This window comes from Durio zibethinus, chromosome 17, assembly GCF_047325235.1.
Source record: "Durio zibethinus cultivar Kanyao isolate XHJ-2024 chromosome 17, ASM4732523v1, whole genome shotgun sequence".
NCBI classification, from domain to species: Eukaryota; Viridiplantae; Streptophyta; class Magnoliopsida; order Malvales; family Malvaceae; genus Durio; species Durio zibethinus.
Window position 1 is genome coordinate 6,199,894 of NC_143178.1, and position 11,638 is coordinate 6,211,531.

General features: G+C 32.2%; 1 pseudogene across 1 annotated transcript; it reads left to right on the plus strand.

The window, feature by feature from the left end:
* Positions 1–8,407: 8,407 nt before the first annotated feature.
* LOC111287651 (AAA-ATPase At2g46620 pseudogene) lies at positions 8,408–10,088 on the plus strand (annotated as a pseudogene). Its single transcript, XR_016329131.1, has one exon. The product of XR_016329131.1 is annotated as an AAA-ATPase At2g46620 pseudogene (transcript).
* Positions 10,089–11,638: the final 1,550 nt, after the last annotated feature.

The window sequence follows — 11,638 nt, forward strand, 5'->3', positions numbered from 1 at the left end:
CTTTTTGTTGCTTGATCTGAAAGATCTTTGTAACAAGATAGGTGTCACGGGCTATGCGATCTTTTAATGAAGCAATAGAAGCAATAGATCGTGAGGTATTTGAATGGATGTTTTCATCTAGGTTAATCAAGAATAGTTTGATATCTAAATAAGTAATTAAGAAGTCATAAATCAATCTTAAGCATACATAATGAAATATCAGGGCAAAATAGGATTACACTAAGATGATCTCGGTATTTTTATATATAAAAAAATATATTTTATTAATATTAAAAATAGTACATTGAATCGTCCCATCATTGTTGGATTAGAGGGATAGCTTTAGTTGGGTGATTTAGTATATATTTTAATCGGTGAGGTAGTTTAATAATATGTCGATTACTCATCTCCTTTAAAGAGAAAATGAGATTTTATAACTATCTTACCTGTAACTATTACAATGCTTGAAATAAAGATATTTTTCTTAGCACACGAGATTTATCCTCCCCTTGGCATCATGGCCCTATACATGGGTGGCTCATGACAACCTATGCTCAGTCATGACCTTATATAAGATTGGCTCATGACATCTTCCCTCACCTATTTTATCGATGTCCTTGTCGACTTGTTGGTTTGGAATTTTTCGATATTTTGTTTGAATGCTTGGAGGTCATGATCTCTTTTCTAGCTAGTCTCCTATGGTCCTAAGCCTTCCCATTTCACTAAATATTCATGAATTATTCTTCGAGATACCCTGGATTCTTTATCAGCTAAAATCTCTTTAACTTAACATTTTGATGGTGGCTTCATGGTGATGGCAGCCCTAGTTGACTCTCTATGGCTTGCATCTGTGGGATTTGTATGGAAAGGTTTTAAGTTGCTCACATAGAACATTGGATGCACCTTCATCCATTTTGACGAGTCAATTTTGTAACAAACATTCCCCACGTTGGAAAGGATCTTCATTGGACCATTATATTTATGGACCAACCTATGATCTCGCTTCTTTAGGAACTTGGTTTGTTCAGGTACTAGTTTGACAAGAACAAGATCACTAACTTTGAATTGCTATACCTTTCGACCCTTATCTGCCCACTTCTTCATGCCTTTCGATGCTTTTTCAAGTATGCTTGTGTATTTTTGTATTTTATCTCTATTTTTTGCTAAGGTTGAATGCTTTTTTCCCTCCATACGACTCAAGGGATGCATGTAGTAGTCTTGGTAGTTGTCCTGTGATCATTTTAAATGGACTCTTGTTTGTGAAAGAACACTTGTTGGAATTAAAATAAAGCTGAGCCACATCTAACAATGAAGGCCAATTTTTCTGATTAGCTTGAACAAAGTGTTTCAAGTACTCATCCAACAACCCATTAAATTGTTTAGTTTGACCATCGATTTGCGAGTGATAACTTGAAGAGATGTTGAGTTAGGATCCTAAGATCTGGAAAAGTTCTTTTCAGAATAACCCAGTGAATTTTAGATCCCTATCACTAACAATGTTTTAAGAAAGGCCCCAATACTTAATTACATGTTTAAACATCAGTCAGACTGTGTCTTCCGCAGTACAATACTTTTAGGTGGGAATGAGTGTGGCATATTTCGAAAAGTGGTCAATCACCACCAAAATAAACCTAAAATCGCCAACTTTGGAAAGACCCAATATGAAATTAAGGGAGATACTTTTTCAAGGTCTAGTAGGCACAGGTAATGGTTCAAGCAAGCCTACTGGTTTCTTCTTTTCAATTTTATCCTATTAGCAAATGAGATAAGTCTTAATATAGTCCATCATATCTTATCGAGGCCAATAATAACCTTGTTTCAGTAGAGCCAAAGTACGTTGCCAACTAAGATGACCTGCCCATGGTGTGTCATGGCATTCCCTTATTAGGATATATCTCAAACCTCTTATTTTTGGCACAAACAACCAAAGACCCTTTGTCAATAAAACCTCATTTTCTTGCCAAAAGTATTTGGTCTTTCATTTTACTACTAGCTTTAAAATGGTATTGATTTACGGATCTTTTCTCAGAATATCTTTAATTTACTTGCGAACATTTATCGTAACTTTACTAGCCGTCATTAGGGCTATTTTTCTAAAGGCAGCCAACTCTGCTCGTCTACTCAATGCATTTGCCACTTGATTGGTTCTTCCAGCTATGTGCTAGAAATAAAATTCAAATTCGATTAAAAATTCTTGCCATCTAGCTTATTTAGCCATGAGCCTTGATTGGGTGAGAAAATGACTAATTGCCACATTGTCCATTTTCACGATAAATTATGAACCCAACAAGTAGTGTTGCCATGCTTTTAGACAATGAATTACTACTAAGAGTTCCTTTTCTTGAGTCGTATATCTCCTTTTAGCTTCATTCAACTTTCAAAGGCTATCGAGTGTCATTCTAGTAGAAGTACTCCCCTAATAGCAAAATTGTATACATCCATTTGAACTTCAAAAGGCTTCGTAATGTCAAAAAGAGCCAAGACAAGGTCTTTCATCATAGCTTTCTTTAATCTTTTAAAATCTTCTTGACATTCACTTGTCCAACACCATTTATGCTCCTTTTTCAATAACTCTGTGAGGGCCGTGATTCATTAAGTAGCATTCCACAAATCTCCTATAATAATTGACTAACCCCAAAATGAGCGAAGTTCACTAACATTCTTTAGTGTTATCCACTCCTTCATAACCCTTACTTTTTTCATGTCCATTCGAATGTGGCCTAAGAAGTAGATTCATGTTTGAATAAATGCACATTTCTCTCTTTTAACATATAGTTGGTGGTCTTGTAGTCTTTGAAACACAAGACGTATGTTATCTTGGTGCTCTTTAAGGGTAGAACTATAAACCACTATATCATCTAAATAAATGACCACAAACTTGTTAAGATAGTCATAGAACACCTGATTCATCAAGGTATAAAATATGACGGGGCATTAATCAATTCAAAAGGCACAACAAGAAATTCAAATACACTATACCACGTTACACACGTGCTCTTTGGCTCATCTCTTTCAATAATTCTGACCTGATGATAGCCAAATTTTAAGTCCAATTTGAAAAAGTACTTGGCCTGGCTTAGTTGATCAAATAAATCTGTAATAAGTGAGATGAGATATTTGTTCCTTACAGTGACTTTGTTCAAGGCCCTATAGTCCACACACAATCGTAAACTCCCATCATGCTTTCTTTAAAATAGTACAGGTACTCCAAATGATGCTTTTAATGGTTTAATAAACTCTGCTTGTAAAAGTTCATCTAATTATTTTTTCGATTCAACCAACTCAAGCAGAGCCATACGATATAGAGCTTTAGTTAGTGGCTTGACTCTCAGAAGAAGCTCAATCTCATGGTCCACTAATCTTCGAGGAGGTAGGACCTTAGGCAATTGCTTTGGTATCACACTCTCAAATTTTTTCAATACCTTTTTCACCCCACCAGGTCCCTTTTCCAACTCAATCCCTTTTTTGTAGATTGGCATGGCCACATAAGAAGCTCTTCTCTCTTTACCTTTTTTTTAAATTGTAAGGCTGAAATCATTTTTTTTTCATTCTTAGGAAAGATCATGGTCGGTACAACACACGGGCGTTCTCCCAAGAACAATAAACAATTTGTAGCGGGGATTGGGTTTGCCTGAGTCAACATCATGAAGTCCAATCCTAGAACAACATCAAAGTCATTTATGGGGGAGATCGTGAAGTCTACATTTCTTTTTCATGGCCCCAACTTGGTTGTCACACTATTGAAGCTCTCATTGATCATAAAGGCTGACGAATTAACCGCTTTCATTTGTTCACAATCTTTATTAACCTTAAGACTACACCTTTTTACTTCTTCTGGTGTGATGAAGGTATCGGTTGCCCTCATATCTACCATGGCCTTTGTGTTCTTTTCATTTACTATCAGGTACACATATATCAGACCTCTCATAGGTTCTTTTTTTATCATGTTTAGTTAGGTATAAAAGATATTAAAGAATCCTATTGAGCCCATCCTGGCTAGCTCTTCTATAATTTTTTCGATTGTTTCGAGCACTTTAATAGACTTTTAAGATGCGACTCTCAGAGCATTAAGGGTACATTTATGTGGGCAGTCGATCACCCGTACGGGCCCTGACGTAGAAAGTAAGCTAGCGGTTACCTTGGTTTGAAAATCGATACATTGTTTGCCCTAGGTTGGATATTGTCTTGACCAAAAAGCTTCTTATCAAATCCCTCACTAAATGGTCAATCCATTCTAGCCATTTTTCCCCTATTCCTAAAGTTAGAGCTACTGACACTTGATGAAGGATTTTTTTATTTTAGGGGACCATCATTAAAATCGTAAAGACATTCGGTAGTAGCCATGGTCACATCTTGCGCCTTCTGTTTTTATAATTCTGCCATGGCCTAAGGTTTGAGACCCTCAAGGAAATAGAATATCTTATCATTTTCAAACATATCTTTAATGTCTAACATCAGGGTAGAAAAGCTCTTCACAAACTCTCGCACTGTTTTCGTTTGCACCAATTCTCGAAGCCTCCTTCGGGCTATATACTCCACATTCTCAGGGAAGAATTGGTTCTTTAACTCTTGCTTAAGATCTGCCCAAGTTTTAATAAGGCATTCATCATTTATAAATTTTGAATGCTACCATAACTTGGCATCACCGCCAAGGTACATTGAAGGCATTGCAACCTTATTCTCCTCTAATTCTATATGCACAGCTCGAAAGCATTATTCCATGTCAAACAGAAAGTTCTCAAGCTTTTTGGTATCTTTTACCCCCTCATAACATCTAGGTTGTGGCACCTTGGCCCGTTTCCCTTTTTCTATCGAACTAAAATTTGACCTGACCATAGCCATTCGTAGAACGCTCACTTGGGCCCTGAGCTGCTCAAACTCTCTTTAGAAGACATTCAAAGCATCTCTGGTCTCTTCGTCCAAGTTATGTAGAGTATCGGATAACTCTCATTAGGCTGTCTCGAGCTCTTTCAATTGATCATTAGTTATCACATGAGCTTTTAGGGTAGCCACCGTGGCCTCAAGCTCTTTAATCCTTTGTTGGTCATTAAATCTAACACTCATTACCATTTTATTAATTCTCTAGCACTTCTCAACCGTGCTTTGATATCATGTGTCATGGGCTATACTTTCTCTCAATGAAACAATAAATCATGTGGCAATTGAATAAATGTTTCCACCCAAATCAATCAAGGATAGTTCAATATCTGAACAAGCAACCAATAAGCCATAAGTCAGTCTTAAACATATACAATTAAACATCATGGCAAAATGAGAGTACACAAAGGTGACCTTGATGTTTTCGTATATAAAAAATATATTTTATTAATATAAAAATAGTACATTGAGCCTTTTTACCATCATCGGGCCAGAGATACAATCTTAAATGAGTGATTTAACACATACATTAATCAATAAAATAATTTAATAATATGTCAATAGCTCACTTTTTTTAAAATGTAAATAAAATTTTATAACTATTTTACCTGTAACTATTACAATATTTGAAATAAAAATATTTTTTTTTAACACACGAGATCTATCATTTTTTATACTTTTATCCTATTATATCTTATATATAAATAGCTCATGATAACTTATGCCAAATCTTGACTCTAGACAAGGTTGGCTGCTGACAATGGGTGTGTACTCATTACGGGGGGTTGCAGCTCCCATATTTTGATGTGAAAGCAATAATATATGTTCAAATGCATGTTTTAGTCATCATTGGCGGCTGCTTTTCAGAGTCTATTGGTCATATGATTCACAGGTTGCACAGCCGGGAATGATTGCAGTCAATTTATAATGAGCCGATGACGGATGCCATGGGATAGGTTGGAATGGTACCATTTCAAAGCTGGCGGGTTCAGCCATAACTTAGTTCACAGGCTTTATCTCACATCTTGAATATTTCTGCTTTACGTTAACTGTAAGCTTTATTATTACTAGAATTAGATGTGCGTTTTATTGCCAGATAATTTTTTATTTTTTAAAATTATTTTAAACATAAGAGATGTAAAATTTTTATATAAAATTTTAATAGATGACATCTTAGAGACGAATATAATTATATTTATTTTTTAATATAAATTATAATTTAATTATATACAAGTGTAAATTTTTATTAAATTAAAATATTAAATAATATTTTTATTAATATCATACATATATATATATATAAATATGAGAGAAGTAAATAATAAAAAATATATTTTTTTATATCCCTAGGAAAATTGAGTCAAAGTATTTGATGCTGACTTGATTTAAATTGTTTAAAGAGATAAAAATTTAATAAATTCTTTATCTAAAAAAATTCGCATTGCTTAAAATGTGGTCAATCAAAACTTTTTGGATGTAAGTTGTTTTTTTATTTCTATAGTTATTGATTTTTTCTTTACAAAATGTATCTTGTAAATAAAATTTTAAAAAATGAAAAAAAATGATTAAAAAAAAGTCAAATAAGATAACACATCAATTTATTAAATTAAAATATTAGATAATATTTTTTAATAATATATATAAATATAAAAGTAAATAAATAATAAAATATTATATATATATATATATTTATATATCAAGGTTTGACTTAATTTCATTTAAACTAAAAATTCAATCTAATTATCTCGAATTAAAAAAAAACGTATCAATTGAATCATGACGAATTAAAATTTATTAGATATAGATTATTTTATTATATTTATTTCAATTAATTTTTTTATTATAAAATTTAACTAATAAAAATTAAAAATTAAAAAAAAACCTAAAAAATTAAAAATTAAAAAAAAAAAAGAGAGAGGTCACGTAAACACTCAGGATAAAATGAAATATTTTAAATTCATCTCCAATTCGATCTTACTTTCAAAAAAATTTCAATCCAACCTTAATTTTTTTTTAAAAACAAACATACTTATATTAGATCAACATGAATTGAAATTAACTGAATGCGAATTGTTTCATTATCCTTATCTTTATTGATTTTTTTATAAAATTTATTTGATAAAAAAACTAAAAATTAACAAAAAAGAAAAAAAAATAAATTTAATAAAAATCAAATCAAATCAAAAGAGAAAAAAAAAAAATGGAGAAAGGGAGGGTGCCACCATCTTCGTCCACTCTCTACGATTTTTTATTTTATCAATAATTTTTTTGAAAAATTATAAGAGCATCATGTTCTATTGGCAATTGGGAATCAATTGAATTTTGTTTTGCGAGCTCTTTGTCTTGAATATGAAAATAAAAATAACTTAAACAAACAAGAAGCAACGATGAAAATTTCTGCCTTTTTCTAGAACAACGTTGAATATGAGTTTCGGTGAATTAAGTATAAAAAAACAATCATCAAATTGCCCCTAAATTTACGGAAAAATCAAAGCCCATGCTCCGGTCAAAGCCATTGAAAAAGATGGCCAAAATGCAGCAGATTATTCAACTATGGTTTAAATCCTAATTGTCTAGAGTCATCAGTCTAAAACTCTCTGCTTGGCCTTTGACCCTATTGCACTTACCGGCTCAAACCGACTTCTAAAGTAGCCCCCATAAATGATATCTTCGTTTCTTCACGGGGAATTTTATTTGCATCTTTTTTTTTATACATTTTATTGTTAAATACACTTTAAATTTTAACTTAAATTTTTTATTTTTATTAAATACATCCCACATTTTATTTTTTATTTTACCTTTTTACCCTTTCACTTTTTCATTTTCTCTTTTCTCTCTTCATTTTTAATAAAAAACCCTAAATTCATAATATTTACCTCAAATCACTTATGTTCTTGAGCTTTACATGGATTAAAGATAGAATTTTTAACTTATTTTTTATTTATTTGATTAAAATTTAGTTAAAATGCATGTGAATATAAATAGAGTTTATGTTATAATTTAGGTGAAATCAAATTTTTTAAAAATAAATTTTCGAAAAACTTAAAAGCATTTTAAAAATGATTTTTGGAAAAGTTTTAAAATTTTTTGAAAATCCAAAAATTTAAAAATTTTCTAGAATTTCTTTTCCTATAAGTCTTAAAGCTTTTTGAAAATCTAAAAATTTAAAGATTTATCGAGAATTTATTTTTGAAAAACTTTTTGAAGTTTTTGAAAATCTATTTTTGAAAAATCTCAAAATTTTTCAAAAATTTAAATGCTCAAAAACTATTTTTAATAAACTCAAAAGTTTTTTGAAAATGAATTTTTTAGAAACCCTAAAACTTATCAAAAATTTATTTTTGAAAATTTTGATTTTAAAATTTTAGTTTTACTTTTAAAATTTTAAGATTTAATATACGAGAAAAAAAGATGAAAGAGGAAGAAGAAGAACCAAAAAAAGGAAAAGAGGAAGAAAAAAAGAGGCATGAAGTGTATAAAAGTAAAAGGGTATTTTTGTTATTTACTAAAAGCTAAATTTGGTATTTGGTAGGTGGATTTTTTTTAAGGAAATTTGTGAGGTGTATTCAGAAACCCCCTTTCTTCTTTTATACCTTCTCCATTTTTGTTCTCCAACCTACCCTATCGCCCTCCCCAGATGGTAAACATGATTCTAATACTGTTTATAATCCTGAGCTTGTTCTTGATCCTCCGTTTTTTATTAAGAACATCCTTTTTACACATCCTTCTGAAGCTTTTCCGGTCTTTGGAAGACTGGTTTCATGTCTACCAATCCTACAGAGTTCCACAGTTTAACGATCTTTTCCAGGAAAACGACCTCTATCACAAGGTTTCTACGTATCTGAACTCTCTCCCTTCCCTAGAAGACTCGGATTTCACCAACTTTTTTACTGGTTCCAAGTCCAATGATATTGTTCTTCATCTTGACACCAACCAGACAGTTCAGGATACGTTTCTTGGCGCCAGAATCAACTGGACAGTCGAGAAATCTGAGAAAAATGGAAGAAGAATGTTCGTATTGAGGCTCAGAAAGAATGATAAACGTAGAATTCTACGTCCGTATCTCCAACACATACTGTCTGTTGCTGATGACATTGATCAAAGGAAGAAAGAGATCAAGTTGCGCATGAAAGTCGAGAACCTAACAGTTGAGAATGGACGGTGGAGATCGGTCCCGTTCAATCATCCAGCGTCCTTTGATACTCTTGTCATGGACGTTGATTTGAAGAACAGGGTCAAAGCTGATCTTGAAATGTTTCTCAAGTCCAAGCAATTTTACCATAGGCTAGGGCGTGTCTGGAAGCGGAGTTATCTTTTATATGGCGCGTCCGGAACAGGAAAATCCAGCTTTGTTGCGGCTATGGCTAGGTTCCTGTACTTTGATGTGTATGACATTGATTTGTCGAAAGTTTCAGACGATTCTGATTTGAAGATGCTCTTGCTTCAAACTACCCATCGGTCTATGATCGTGGTTGAAGATCTTGATTGTTTCTTAAAGGAGAAATCAAGGGATGTGAGCTTGAAAGGGATATTGAATTTCATGGATGGAATCATATCTTGCTGTGGCGAGGAGCGGGTGATGGTATTCACAATGAACAGCAAAGACCAGGTTGACCAAGCAGTTTTGAGGCCGGGGAGGATTGATGTTCATATACAATTTCCACCATGTGATTTCTCTGCTTTCAAGAGTTTGGCTAATAGTTACTTAGGTGTCAAGGAACATAAGCTTTTTCCACAAGTTGAAGAGATTTTCCAGGGAGGGGCTAGTTTAAGTCCGGCTGAGATTGGGGAGATCATGATTTCTAACAGAAGCTCGCCCACTCGAGCCTTGAAATCAGTCATCACAGCTTTGCAGACCACGGGCAGTAATGCTAAAAGGGTTAGTGAAAGATTGAGCGACAGTGAATCGATTCGAAATTCAGACGAAACGGTTGGTCAAGGAAATCTGTTCAGTAGGGATCATTCAGTAAGAGAATTTCGAAAATTATATGGACTTTTAAGGATGGGAAGTAAAAGAAAAGAGGAGCCATTACATTTAGGTTCAGTTGACAAAGAAGGTTCAAGACATGAAGCTTAACACTTGTAAGAAAGAATTAATCAATTTTTTTATTTGTGATTCTCCCATTGGGAAGAAAGAACTGACCTTATCTTTCTTGAATTCAATTATTTTTTTTTAGGAGATTCGAGATAAAGAAATAAATTCTAAATCTCTGAATTATTGAATTTAATAATTCGTATGCTTCATCATTGCAACGCATGTTTCCACCAGTTTAAGCCCTTTGCCTTTGGGCAAGGGGCCTAACAGAATAAAATACTGACCCCTAGTTTAATGACTTCGGGGAAACTCTTAGGACAAACTATGAAAACCAGACATAAGGGTCTATGCTCTAGGGTACACTCTAAGCCAATTAAAGACATTAAAATCCTCATATTGGCATAAAAATCAAACAGAACAAACTCAATTAACACTATTATTTACTAATGCAATATAAATTTCAAATTTGATAATTGTTTGATCTTTATGTAAATGAGGCCGATATATAGGAATATGCATAAAGTGTATAATTTGAATCTTGACAGACAAATACCAAAATAAAAATGGCTAAGGATATAAGAAGGATATACTAATATATATGGGTAGAGATGCTGTATATACATATAAGATTTACAAATTCTTTTATCATTGATCAAAACTAAATTCATTATTAATTTGAATCAAAATAATATTTTTAATTTTAATTATTTTAATTTAAGGATAAAAAAATATAAAACTTACATTAATATAAGTGGATATTATATATATATATATATGTGAGAGAGAGATTTGAGAAAAACTATTTGAGATATAGTTTATGAAAATTTTAAATTCCATCATAGTTAAAAAAAAAGTTAAAAGTTTGTGACATAATTGATTAAGATATATTATAAAAAATAAATAAATTAATATAATAAGAGAAAACATATGATAATCTTTTAATTTTAATTACAAAGTTTAAAACTTTAACCAAATAAATTTATGAAATAATGATCATATACATGTATCTTATATTATAAATTAAATTCCATCCAAGTCCTTTAATTTAAAAAAAATTAATTAATTTTAAAAATAGACAGTCCATCTCAGATTTTTTAATTTTACTATACGAATTTAGATAATTAAAAAATTGTTCAAATATTAACCTAACTAAAATCAATAAGTCAACTACGTTTTATCTTTAGCAAAATTTTCTCCTTTTCCTCCTATCAATCTTACCAAATCCATGATTTGAATTTTGGGACAAGTTATTTATTTTTCAAATTAATAAACTTAGTTTGAATTATGTCCTCTTGCGTTAAAAAAACAATTTCCCAAAATTTTATAAACTTGAAAACTTTTTAAAGCAAAGGCCTTTGAAAAGTCCGCTTAATGACATTGAGGATAAGCTAAGGCCCAAAGTGCAAGTGTGTTGGACCATTGAAGTAGGAAAATGAAGGAGCTTGCCCACAGCGAGTGCTTGCCTCGAAATCCAAAGTATTTTGTTTTTGTCGTGAAAAGCTGGTGATTCCCGCTCTTGCTTCCGATTCCTAACTGTCAAAACTCAAAAGTGGTTGCGTTCCCTTCCCCTTCTTCGCCAATCTCCATTCCCGCTGCGGTCTAGGGTTTTTCACTTCTTCCTGCGGTTTCCGATCCCAATCCATACTTTGAGAAAATTTTAACTGGTCCGCAATTTTAAACTGACAAATTTCACTTGATTCCCTCTATTTTCCCCTGTAACTTAAAAGAATTGAAGCGTGACAGCAT